We start from the raw sequence: 11,334 nt of genomic DNA on the forward strand, positions 1-11,334 counted from the left end.
AAAAATAAAAATGAAATATGTTGATTAGAGCTTTAAAAAGTGGGAAATATTTTCCCAGTAGAATTTAAGGGAGAAGAATAAGTACATTCTGGGGACACTAAAATATAGAGTTAGAAAGAAGTTAATTGACTGGACCATGGAATATGTGAAGCAGAGTAATCAAGATTAAACCAAAATGATATGTAGCAGCCAGTTTGTAGAGAACTTGATGATGTCAACATAATTATTGATATATATATGTATGTATATGTATGTATATATATGTGTATACATACATATATGTGTATATATATATATATATGTATATATATAATACGTATGTATGTATGTAAATAAATAGGACAGGACAGCTAAGAGGGACAGGTTATAGAGCACTGGGCCTGTAATCAGAAAAAACTCATCTTCCTGAGATCAAATCTGGCCTCAAGCACTTACTAGTTGTGTGACTTTGGGCAAGTCACTTAATCTTGATTTTAAGTTTTAAGAATGGATTGCAGAGAACAGAAAATGGAGATAAGAAGATCACCCAGGAGGTGTCTAGAATAGCCCATTGAGACATGAATTAAGCTCCGTTGCAGGGTCTAGTCACAACGGACATATGAGTGAGAGATTTTGGAATTAATATTCTTCCCTTTTTTTCAATCAACAGTGAATAGTGGGACATGAGGGAAATTGTCCTTGAGGGAAATTGTCCTTAAGGGAAATTCTGTGGCAGAATACCTGAGTTGAAATCTATTCTCTAATTAGGTGACCTCAGGCAATCATTTAACTTCCTTGATCTCGGTTTCTTTATTGGTAAAATAAGGGAAGGGGGTATTGCCTAGGTAGCCTTTCAGGTCTTTCTACCTCTAAATCTATAATCCTATGAAGGAGAATTTATTTTTTATGTGTCTCCTATGTGTTAGGCACTTGCTGGGTCCTGGGAAGTATTTTCCAGATAAATTCCAATCATCCAACATGAGAATAGCATTTAACTATTTCTTTGCATCAAAGAAGGTTTTCTATCAACATCTGCAAACCACAGTTTTGAAAAGGGATAGGTTGATTTAGATAAATGAGAGAAAATATTCAGGAATCATGGAATCATAGCTTTAAAGTTAGAATTATAGAGGTCATTTAGTCCATTTAGTCATTTTACATTTAAGGCCAAAGTAGTTAAATGTCTTTTCCAGTGTCACATAAGTAGTAACTTTCAGATCTGGGGTTCAATTTTCGCTCTTTTCATTAAATATACACACTCTTCCATTTCACCATAGAGCCTCATAATAATGGAAGATGCAATGGTTTAAGATACAGCAGTCAACAAATGAACGGGTAAAGTATAGCCACTGAAGAATTTGGATAAGGGGACCCAGGTATTACATGAGTAAGCCTACAATTTATGAAGATTGAGTCATAACTCTGAATTTTGTGAATTTCCATATGCCTAGGTATACCTATACTCAAAACTCATTCTTAGCTTAATTGTATTGCACAGTGTAACCAATAGCTAACAATAAAAATTGTAGTCTTCCTGGTGAAGGAAAATTGGTTGGAGAAATTACAAGCATATTGATCAGATTGCTTCAGGTTTTCTGCATCCAATCACTCTCAAGGTTTCAAAACAACTTAGGAGTTAGTAGAACTGAGAATAGCTGTGAATCCAAATTGACCCAGAGTCAATGTCCCTCAGTACAATGCTAGAGGTACAATTAAAAAAAAAGTAACATAAGCAAATCTAAAAAGAAACCTTTCATTCCCTCAATCCCTTTACTTTTCAAAAATATATGAAATTTTAAGGATGTGTTGTTTAATGTTATATTTTCTAGTGGTGTAAAATTGTTATGATGAATCCAACTCCTACATTAATTTATCCCTCTCATCTTCCCCTAGTTCTCACTGTGTTCTTTTTAACTCAGTAAATATAAGGCCTTTGGCAGCTGAAAGTAAAGAAGGCAAAAGGGACATTTGTCTTTGATGGCAGAATCATCTCAGAGCTTGTTACATCTGGGAGATAATTGGTGGTCTGATGGCCTAGTCCTGTGCAATCAAAGACTGAAAGACAAGCCTACTGAAATACTAGAAAAAGAATTCTTCCCCTGGGAAGCATCTCTACCACCTTCACACCAAAAGAGACATTAAAGATATGTAAAGCAAAGAGAGGAAATGGAGAATAAAGATCAAAATCAGAAATGCTGAGAGAAATTCAGTTGAACAGTATTTATTTTTCATGCTAATTTCCCTTTTTCACAAAGGGAGTAGGAATTATATATATTTTTTAAAAGTTGCATAGTTGTTACTCCAAGATATTGCCTCTGACAGGAAACTTTACATCTGAAAATATAAAAAAAAATATATTTAGAGATGCAGTGAAGGAATTTGCATGATTGCTAAAAATAGTTTTTTTATTTAGTTTGTTTTCCTCTTTCTTAAGGATGCATAAACCTGCTTAAGAGCAGGGGCTCTTTTACTTTTTTCTTCTCTCTCTCTTGCATGACCCCTCTCCCAGCACCTAGAATAGTGCTTGATATTTAATTGGTTCTTAAGAATTTTTTCCTGACATGAATTTCTTGAAGTGCTCCATCTCTTAAAGTACTTAACTCATTTAATCAATCAGTAAATTAGTACCTCTGTTGGGCACTCTCATAAATAGAATTAATAAATAGAAAGTGTTGAATAACAGGAATCATATCAATGATAGAATGAGAAAATATACCTTGTAACGGTGATAATCAGAGGAATGTTGATCTGCTGGAACAGGGACACTTCTCACGGAACCAATTCGGTGCCTTGGATACCTCTAGGGATATATAGGCTATTTTATTGAAGAGTATAAGTGAACAAAGGTTGGGTCCTTGGCCCATTTAATGGTCAAAGAGATGAACCACTGACCTAAGAGAAATTGTTGACTAAGTAGACCTTAAGAGTATTCCTCTCCTCTACTTCTTATTGTCTTTGCATCTTTTGAACATGCTAGAACTTAAAGCTTTTCCCTTGCTCTTCCATAGGGAGGTGAGGAATCTTTTCCCATTTCCCACTCATTGGAAGGTATGGCAGTTATACCAGTTACACCAAGTACATGGAAGTGAGAACACTGGCTACCAAAATTCTGGATTACTTATTATCTTTGTACTCTTTGAGCACAAGCAATTGAACAACAATCCATGATGAATGTTTCCAATATTGGTTGTAGTCTTGTAAATTCAAGAGGCAAAAAGTTTGTGGGTTCTGCTGCTAGGTGACCAGTGGGAGGTGATCTTCACAATAACTTCTTTAGGGTAAACTATCATCATTTCCAAGAGAATTCTATAAATAAGAGATCTCAGAAAGTACCAGCTATGACTTGAGATATCAAAAAACATAGGCAGCTAACTGATCTTGAGTAAGTTACTTGAACAGGGTATATCTATGGAAAAAATAAAATGCCTCAGATTGTTCCAGGTTATAATGATTTAAGTACCTGTACTTAAGTAGAGTGAAGTAGGAGTTACTGGTTACTATTTTTTGTTTTAAGTGTTTGCCAATGCATGCTTATGAGTCCTTTGTATTTTTAGCATTTACATTTTTTTAAATAGAAGGAAGAAATAGACTTTCAATTTTGCAACTACTTTGTACAATAAATACTTCTCTAGGGGATACAATGACTATATATATGTATGTATGTATGTATGTATGTATGTATGTATGTGTGTATGTACATATTTGAGAGACCTAGACTTAAGTCATACTTTGTTTAAGAGATATTTTTCTGGAGTTCTAATCTGAGGTTGAGTCATAATAAACTCTTAGCAACAGAAAAGTCCCCTGTGAATTTATTTAGTGAATTTTACAGATGATTATTGATTTTATTTTGAAAATTGTTCCTATCATTTGATCACCTTTTTATTGGAGAATGGTGTTTATTCTTATAATGTCATATCAATTGCCTACAGGGTTATTGGATGCATTCACTCTCTCCCCAGAGGTACTGGATGCAGCAATTTCCCCTTAATCCATATTTTTTTCTCTAGTTCTGGTTGCATTATTAATAGTAATAATTATTGATAACTTTGTATATATTCTATTAGAGAAAGTATTCACAAGCAGATATGAGACTATGGAGATTTTTAAAGAAAAATAGAAACTTCTAAATATGTAATAATAAAATAGGCAGCTAAGTGACTTGCAACACCTCCTCACCATAGAGATGACTCCAATTAGATGTAAATAGGTATATATGTGTGTGTGTGTGTGTGTGTGTGTGTGTGTGTGTGTGTATAATTTGGGCATTTATAATAGACAAAATAAGTTATTCATTCAAAGTCTTTCTTTGTTTAAGACTATTACTGTTATGGTATACCATGTTCTCTTGAGTCTGCTCATTTCACTCTTTATTATTTCATGGAAGTCTTTCCATATTTTTCTAAAATAATTGAACTCATAAATGCGGCACTTCAATTTTCAGTTCTTTGTCACCACAAAGGGAACTGCTACAAACATTTTAGAACATATAGGATCTTTTCCTTTTTACCCTATTATCTTAGAAAATAAACCAGTTAGTGGTATTGATGGGTCAAAGGGTATAGGTAGTTTAATAACTTTTTTGGTATAACTCCAGATTCCTCTTCAAAATGGTTGGATCAGCTCACAGTTCCACCAACAATGGATTAGTGTCCCAATTTTTCCACATCACATCCAACATTTGTCACCTTCCTTTTCTATTATTTTAGCTGATCTGATAGGTATAAAATGAGATCTAAAGTTGTTTTAATTTGCATTTCTCCAATCAATAATATTTTAAAACAGTTTTTTTCACATGACTATAAATTACTTTGATCTCCAGTACTACAATTTGAAAGCATTGATTCTTGAGGTGTTCAACTTTCCTTATAGTCCAACTCTCAAAGTCATACATTGCTACTGGAAAAAACCATAGCTTTTATTATATGTAAGTTTATCAATAAGGTGATGTTTCTGCTGTTCAGTATGCTCTCCAAATTTCCCATAGCTCCCTTTCCAAAGGGCAAATGTCTTTTAATCTCATGGCTTCATTCTCCATCTACAGCTTTGTGAAACATTTTTAATACCAGTACGCTTCTTCCTGAAATGAAAAAATGTTTTACAAAATACCAATTATTTTCTATTAATGTCATAGATTTGTTATAAAATACCAAATCTCAGAAGAATCAAAATTATGATGCACCAAAAAGGAAATCAAGAGACATATATTTGGTTTAGTTAGACCGTAGCATTTTAGCAATGATCTTTAAGAAGCAGTATTTGAGGTATGCTAAGAGAAATTTAAATAATCTAAAAGCAAAACATATAAATAAAGTGGATTTATTTTTAAGGGGCAGTGTGAGAGCTACTGTCAAAGCGACGTATGTCTGCAAAAGGAGATGGACATACCATGCGAGGAAAGCGATCAATAATAATACTTCATCTTTACGTAGTACTTTAAGGTTGTCAGCATGTTGTACAATTTATCTCATTTCATCATCTGTGAAATTAGTGCTGTACTAAAATCAACCAGAACAATGTGTACATAAGCCTCAGTGTTCACTCCTGAAGAGATTTGTCAGAGTAATGAGACCATGGATCCATAAATATATTGAACTTTAGATCAATTCAATAAACATTAGTTATCTAATTCTTAGATATTCTTATTTCAAAGACATTCTTAGTTCTAAGACATTCTTAGTTAGCTGCTATGTATGTATGTATATATGTATCAATACATCTATATAAGATTTTGTGGCCAAAATTCTTGAACAGAAATTGGCCTAGTGGGGCCAGGAAGTTCAGAAAATGGAGTTCCAAAGACACAAGAAATATTATTCCCATTAAAACTCAAAAATGAACTTTATAGAACAAAATCGATTCACAAGAAACTAATCTACCACTGTTTTATTTTTTGTAAAACACATATAGAAGATAGAACCAAGAAGACCAAGAATAGGTAACTGAGACTAAATATACCTAAAATGGCATGGCATTATAATAGTATCAAGAATGTAAAGTTCAAAAGCTGAGATTGATGTTGAATTATAAGAACAATAAAGACAAGATTTTAATCACTAACATGAAGGGGAAAAATGATTTTTTTTCTGCTTGGTCCCAGAGAGTAGAGGTAGACACAATGGGTAGAAGCTAAAGTGATAGATTTTGATTAGCTATAAGGGAAAGGCAAAGGAAGGAAGGAAGGAAGGAAGGAAGGAAGGAAGGAAGGAAGGAAGGAAGGAAGGAAGGAAGGAAGGAAGGAAGGAAGGAAGGAAGGAAGGAAGGAGAAAGAAAGAAAAAGTTGGAAGGAGGGAGGGACCTCACCAATGTTAACTACTTCTAACTTTATGGAGTAAATATGACACTGTGCATTATCTACTCAGAATTGAGTGATCTTAAAGAAGAGGGCTTTGGTTTTTCCCACAAAACCATAGAATGACATTGCTGAAAAAATTTTCTAGAGGATATATATCTTTCCTTAAAACTGCTTCAGTCTTATTCATTTCTGAATTATCATTTTGTTTTTATTACAGTAAGTTTTGCCTAGAAATCTCTTTCTATACCCCCTAAATGTAGAGATTTGATGTGTTATTATTTAGGAGTTTAGAATTTGCAAGTGCAATGGCAACTCTAGCTTTATGATGTTGTGATAAATAATGTTACTCAAGTAATATGCTGGTTTAAGATGCTTAGTGATCAAAATATTTTTTTAATATTCAATATTACAGTGGAATATTATATAATTGAAAATCCAGGACTTGTGAAATTATCTTAGTTTCATTTTCCTTTTCTTTACACAGATATCATAAAACCATGGATTTGGAGTTGAAAGATTCTTTGTAATTATTGGGTCTAACCCTGTCATTTAATAATTAAAAGACCACTAGGTACAGAGAAGTTAAGTGGTCTATGTCACTGAGATGTTAAATATTTAAGAAAGGTGTAAAAGCAAGCAAAGCAGGATTTTTTGCTGTTTTTCTGAATTGGGTTTTAGCCAGTCAGGTGCCTTTGATTGAGTTTTGCCTTTGACTTTGGCTCAATCAAGAACTTTTGATCAGAAACAGTATATATATATATGTGTGTGTGTGTGTGTGTGTGTGTGTGTGTGTATACATACATACACATATACATGCATTCACATATATACATATGCATGTATAGATGTATACATGCATATATACATATGCATACACACATATATAGTGATGCTTGGAGGAAGAGAGATGAGAGAAGCAGGGTTGAGAAAGAGAAGCTAGCATGAGCAGGATAGGGCAACTTCCTTATGGGGAGCTCTAACAGAAAGAATGTTTGTGATGTTGGTGCTCTGACTGTTGATCTGTGTTAATTCCTCAGACAGAAGCCCCATCTGTTGATCTGTGTTGATTTCTCAGACAGAAGTCCTGCTGTTGGTCTGCGTTCATTCCTCAGATAGATGCCTTGTCTGTTGGTCTGTATTGATTTCTCAGGCAAAAGTCCTGTCTGTTGGTCTGTGTTAGTTTCTCAGACATAAGTCCTGCCTCAATGACATTGATAATGTGTATAAATATTGTTATAGCCCTGTCAAGCTTTGTTTTCCTAGAAACAGAAGCTGTGGACAGGAGCCCCTGGAGTTTACTGTCAGGCAGAAGCAGGAAGAGTTTGAAGCAGAATCGTCCCAATGTGCTGAGACAAGGAGCAATAGCAGAGAACTGCCTGTGTGTGAACTCAATGCAAGAGCTGGGAGCCATCAGCCCACAGGGGAGGAGCCATGGGGTTTTGGAAGTCAGCCTCGAAGGTGAGAAAGCATAGATTTAGCACCTATTATGTGCCAGATACTGTACTAAGCAGTTTACAAATATTATTGTATTTGATCTTCACAACTCTGAAAGGTGGGCAATTATCTGTATTTTATAGCTGAGGAAACTGAGACAGGTAGAGGTTAAGTGATTTGCCCTAGATCACACAACCAGTAAGTATCTGAGGCTGGATTTGAACTTGACTTTGTGACTTCAGACCAAGTGCTCTATTCCATATATCACATATTCCCTGAATAAATAACTAGATTCAAGGTGGAATATATTTTATCTCCTCAATAAATCTTTTGATAATTAATACCAAAATGTTTATACTTGGAGACATGGGTAATTAAGAAAATAGTGATTAAACCATATTATACTGCAGCATTAGAACATTTCATAATCTCATAGCATATTTTATAGTCAATTCCTTTCTTCTTTGTGAATTTGCAAAGGATCTTTGGCCTTGACCACACAGGGAATTTCTGGTATATGAGCTTGCAATTGCTAAAAGTGACCTTAGATGTTATGAAGCAAATTTTATTTTCTTAGTAGATAATTCCTAGGGAGTTGTTTAAAGCACAGTGATGTTAAATGGCATGCCAGTTACTAGAACTAGTAATTGTCAGAGGGCTTGAAATCTATCTTTCTGAATCCAGACCTTGCACTGTAACAGCCATGCCACTATTCTACCATGCATCTATGTTCTTTTAAACATGGCAGTTTAAACTGGATTTGAGCATCCTCATCACCACTCTTACTTCTATCATCATAAAATAATGGAAGTAGTTAGAGAGAACATGATTTTTTTCCCATTTGACGTGTTAGCAAAATGAGGCACAAAAATGTTAAATAGGTTGCCAAAAGCATAATTTCTTTTACATTTGTCATATCTGCCTAGTCCTATTTCATTACAAGATAAAACATTTGTTTAAAAATTGCTTAAATCTTTCTTATTAAAGATCCAAGGGATTTTTTTTCTTTGCCTATGTTTCTTCTAGAAATGAAGATGCAGGTCTTTAGAGGACATTTTCCAAAATGTATATTTGCATTCTTAAATAGTATCTAAGAAAAAACTTGAAAAATTCATGTCTATTGCATACCTATATTCTCCCAATGAAATAATGCAAATGGACCTTGAAGCTTGATTGTATTTTTCAGTGTTTTTTTTACTTTGAAAAAGGAATACAGCTGTTTTATTTTCTTCTGGGACTCTTTAGAACTAAATCTAGTCTAAACAGAGATAATTTTCACTGCTTGAATCAATATAGAATCACATGACTTAGAGGAGTACTCTAAGGTGGTTTAGTTTAAACCTTGCCCTGGGGGTTAATGGCCCTGTATTTTGAATCAGTGTGACATCAGTTCTGAGAGCAATGACCTGGAACATAAATTTTAACTGGTTTCATAGGGAAAGAAGCCTATTGATATCCTTTTCAATATTGACAATGCAATGGCTTATAATGGGACATACTGTGGACAATCAACTTGCCAATTTTTTTGACATGCCAATGCCATATAGCTATGTACATGTTGTAGCTGCCAAGTACAGTATGATCATATTAAAGAAGGCAAAGTCCATTTCATGTTTTGTTACTGTCTCTCAAGTACTTAGTACAATGCCATCCCACATAGCAAGAACTTAACCATTGTCTCCTAAATTGAATTCGTCTATGTCATTGGTTGGGATTAGTAGTGTAGGATTGGAAAAATAAAAAGATAAATTGCTAAATGACAACAGATTCTTCTGAGTCAATCAGATAAACATGGTTTTCTTATATATTCTTACTTTTATAAAACCTGTTTTCTAAGTGGAAAAGGGTAACTATTACTACCACCATCATTACCCCAACTGCTCCTACTACAATCTCCTCAAAGCAAACTTTTATTTATAATATAAAGTAAGGGAAGTAGCAAAAAATTAGGGAGATTCTAGGCAATGTGATGTATACCTGTATTTATTAATTTCTGGGTATTTTGCTAAGTGCTGAAAATACAAACACAAATAGAAAGAAAATAGCCTGTCCAGTATGTGCTAGTAAATGTCTAACAATTGTACTCTCCAGAAAAAACAAACATGCATTTGCATGTATTTTTAAGTTTAATGCACATTATTAATACTTTGTTAAGTCTAGAAAATCAAGTAAAAACAAATTGAATTCTGATTTATTGTAGTTGTCTGTTTCTGAGATATATATTATCAGACTAACACTGGGCTCTCAGAAGCCAGTTAGAGCTTAATCCAACCCAGGGGCTTTAATTCTAAGATGGGAAAACAAAACCTAAAAGGAAGTTGAAAAGCATAGTGTGGAATTGCCAGGAGAAGGTACATATAGGGAATCATGATGGGGAAGGACAAAGAGTCAGTAGTGGAGTCTAGAGCAGAATGAAGACATGGGTGGCTTAGGTCATTTTCTTAAAAGTGAGATTCTCAAAGGGATCAACCAATCAGCCAGAGAAAGTGACTATAGAGGTAAAGTGAACTTTCAGGGTGAGAAGACAAGAGGTGATATGAACTTTATGCACATGAGTCAGCAACAACAGGTATAAAAGCCTGGAAGGAATCTAGAAATATTGACCAATTGGGCTCTGGTGATTAAACTATTTATATGAATCAAATAAATTGGTGGGGTGGTATAAGGAAGATAGCTTTATTTGAAATCATTATGATGATTACCTTAGCATGGAGTATAGTTAATCAAGTTTCCCTTATGTTTCAGCTCCAGAAGAAGCCAACATATACCAGAAAGAGATGATTGACTAAATGTGCAAAATGAGACTTTTCTTTTGCAGACAATGTGGGAATTTCTTTTACCCAATAGTGCTTATTTACTACAAGTTTGTTTTGTGTTGTTTTGTTTTACAGTACAAGCAAGGTGGTAGGGACAGAAAAAAAAATTGTCAATTGTAAAATCTAAAATTTAAGTTAACAAAGAAATACTAATTGCTATGGAATAAAGATATTAGTTGGAGTTGTTTCATTTAAACTTCAAATCTTCATCACACCAGTAAGTGCAATTATAAGCTAAGACTATGTGGAACAGGCTTGGGTAAGTTCGAACTGATTTTTCCACCAGATAAACTTGATTTGGACCTAGATGTTGGGACTTTGGGTAAGGAAGACATAGAAAAAAAAATTTAGAGCTTTGGAGAGGAGCTTCTGAGTCCACAGGGTACTAAGTTATTTTTAATCTCCTTGCCAGTGACTTTTACCTGTCTGCGCACTTCCTTTTACTGTCCTGCACATTTATTTTATTTGGAAGTCATAGAATATTGCTTTATTAAAAGAAATTCTTCTCTGAATCCTCAGTCTCTGAGCCAGCTTTTGCAACAATGAACCCCAACACATACAGAAATATCCAGTTTATTCAAATTGCATTAATTACTGTTCATTGCTGTGGAGTATTTATAAAATAAATTGAAGGTAGAAATGCTTTCATTATGTATAAACATTAAATTAGTCAATCAACAAGCATTTATTAAACACTACATACTATGCACTGTTCTGAGTTCAGGGGGTATCAAAAGAAAACAATTTCTGCCCTCAAGAAGCTCACATTGTAATGGGGGAGCTAACACGAAAGTAGCTACATACATAAAA

Source organism: Notamacropus eugenii, chromosome 1 (genome assembly GCF_028372415.1).
Source record: "Notamacropus eugenii isolate mMacEug1 chromosome 1, mMacEug1.pri_v2, whole genome shotgun sequence".
NCBI lineage: Eukaryota > Metazoa > Chordata > Mammalia > Diprotodontia > Macropodidae > Notamacropus > Notamacropus eugenii.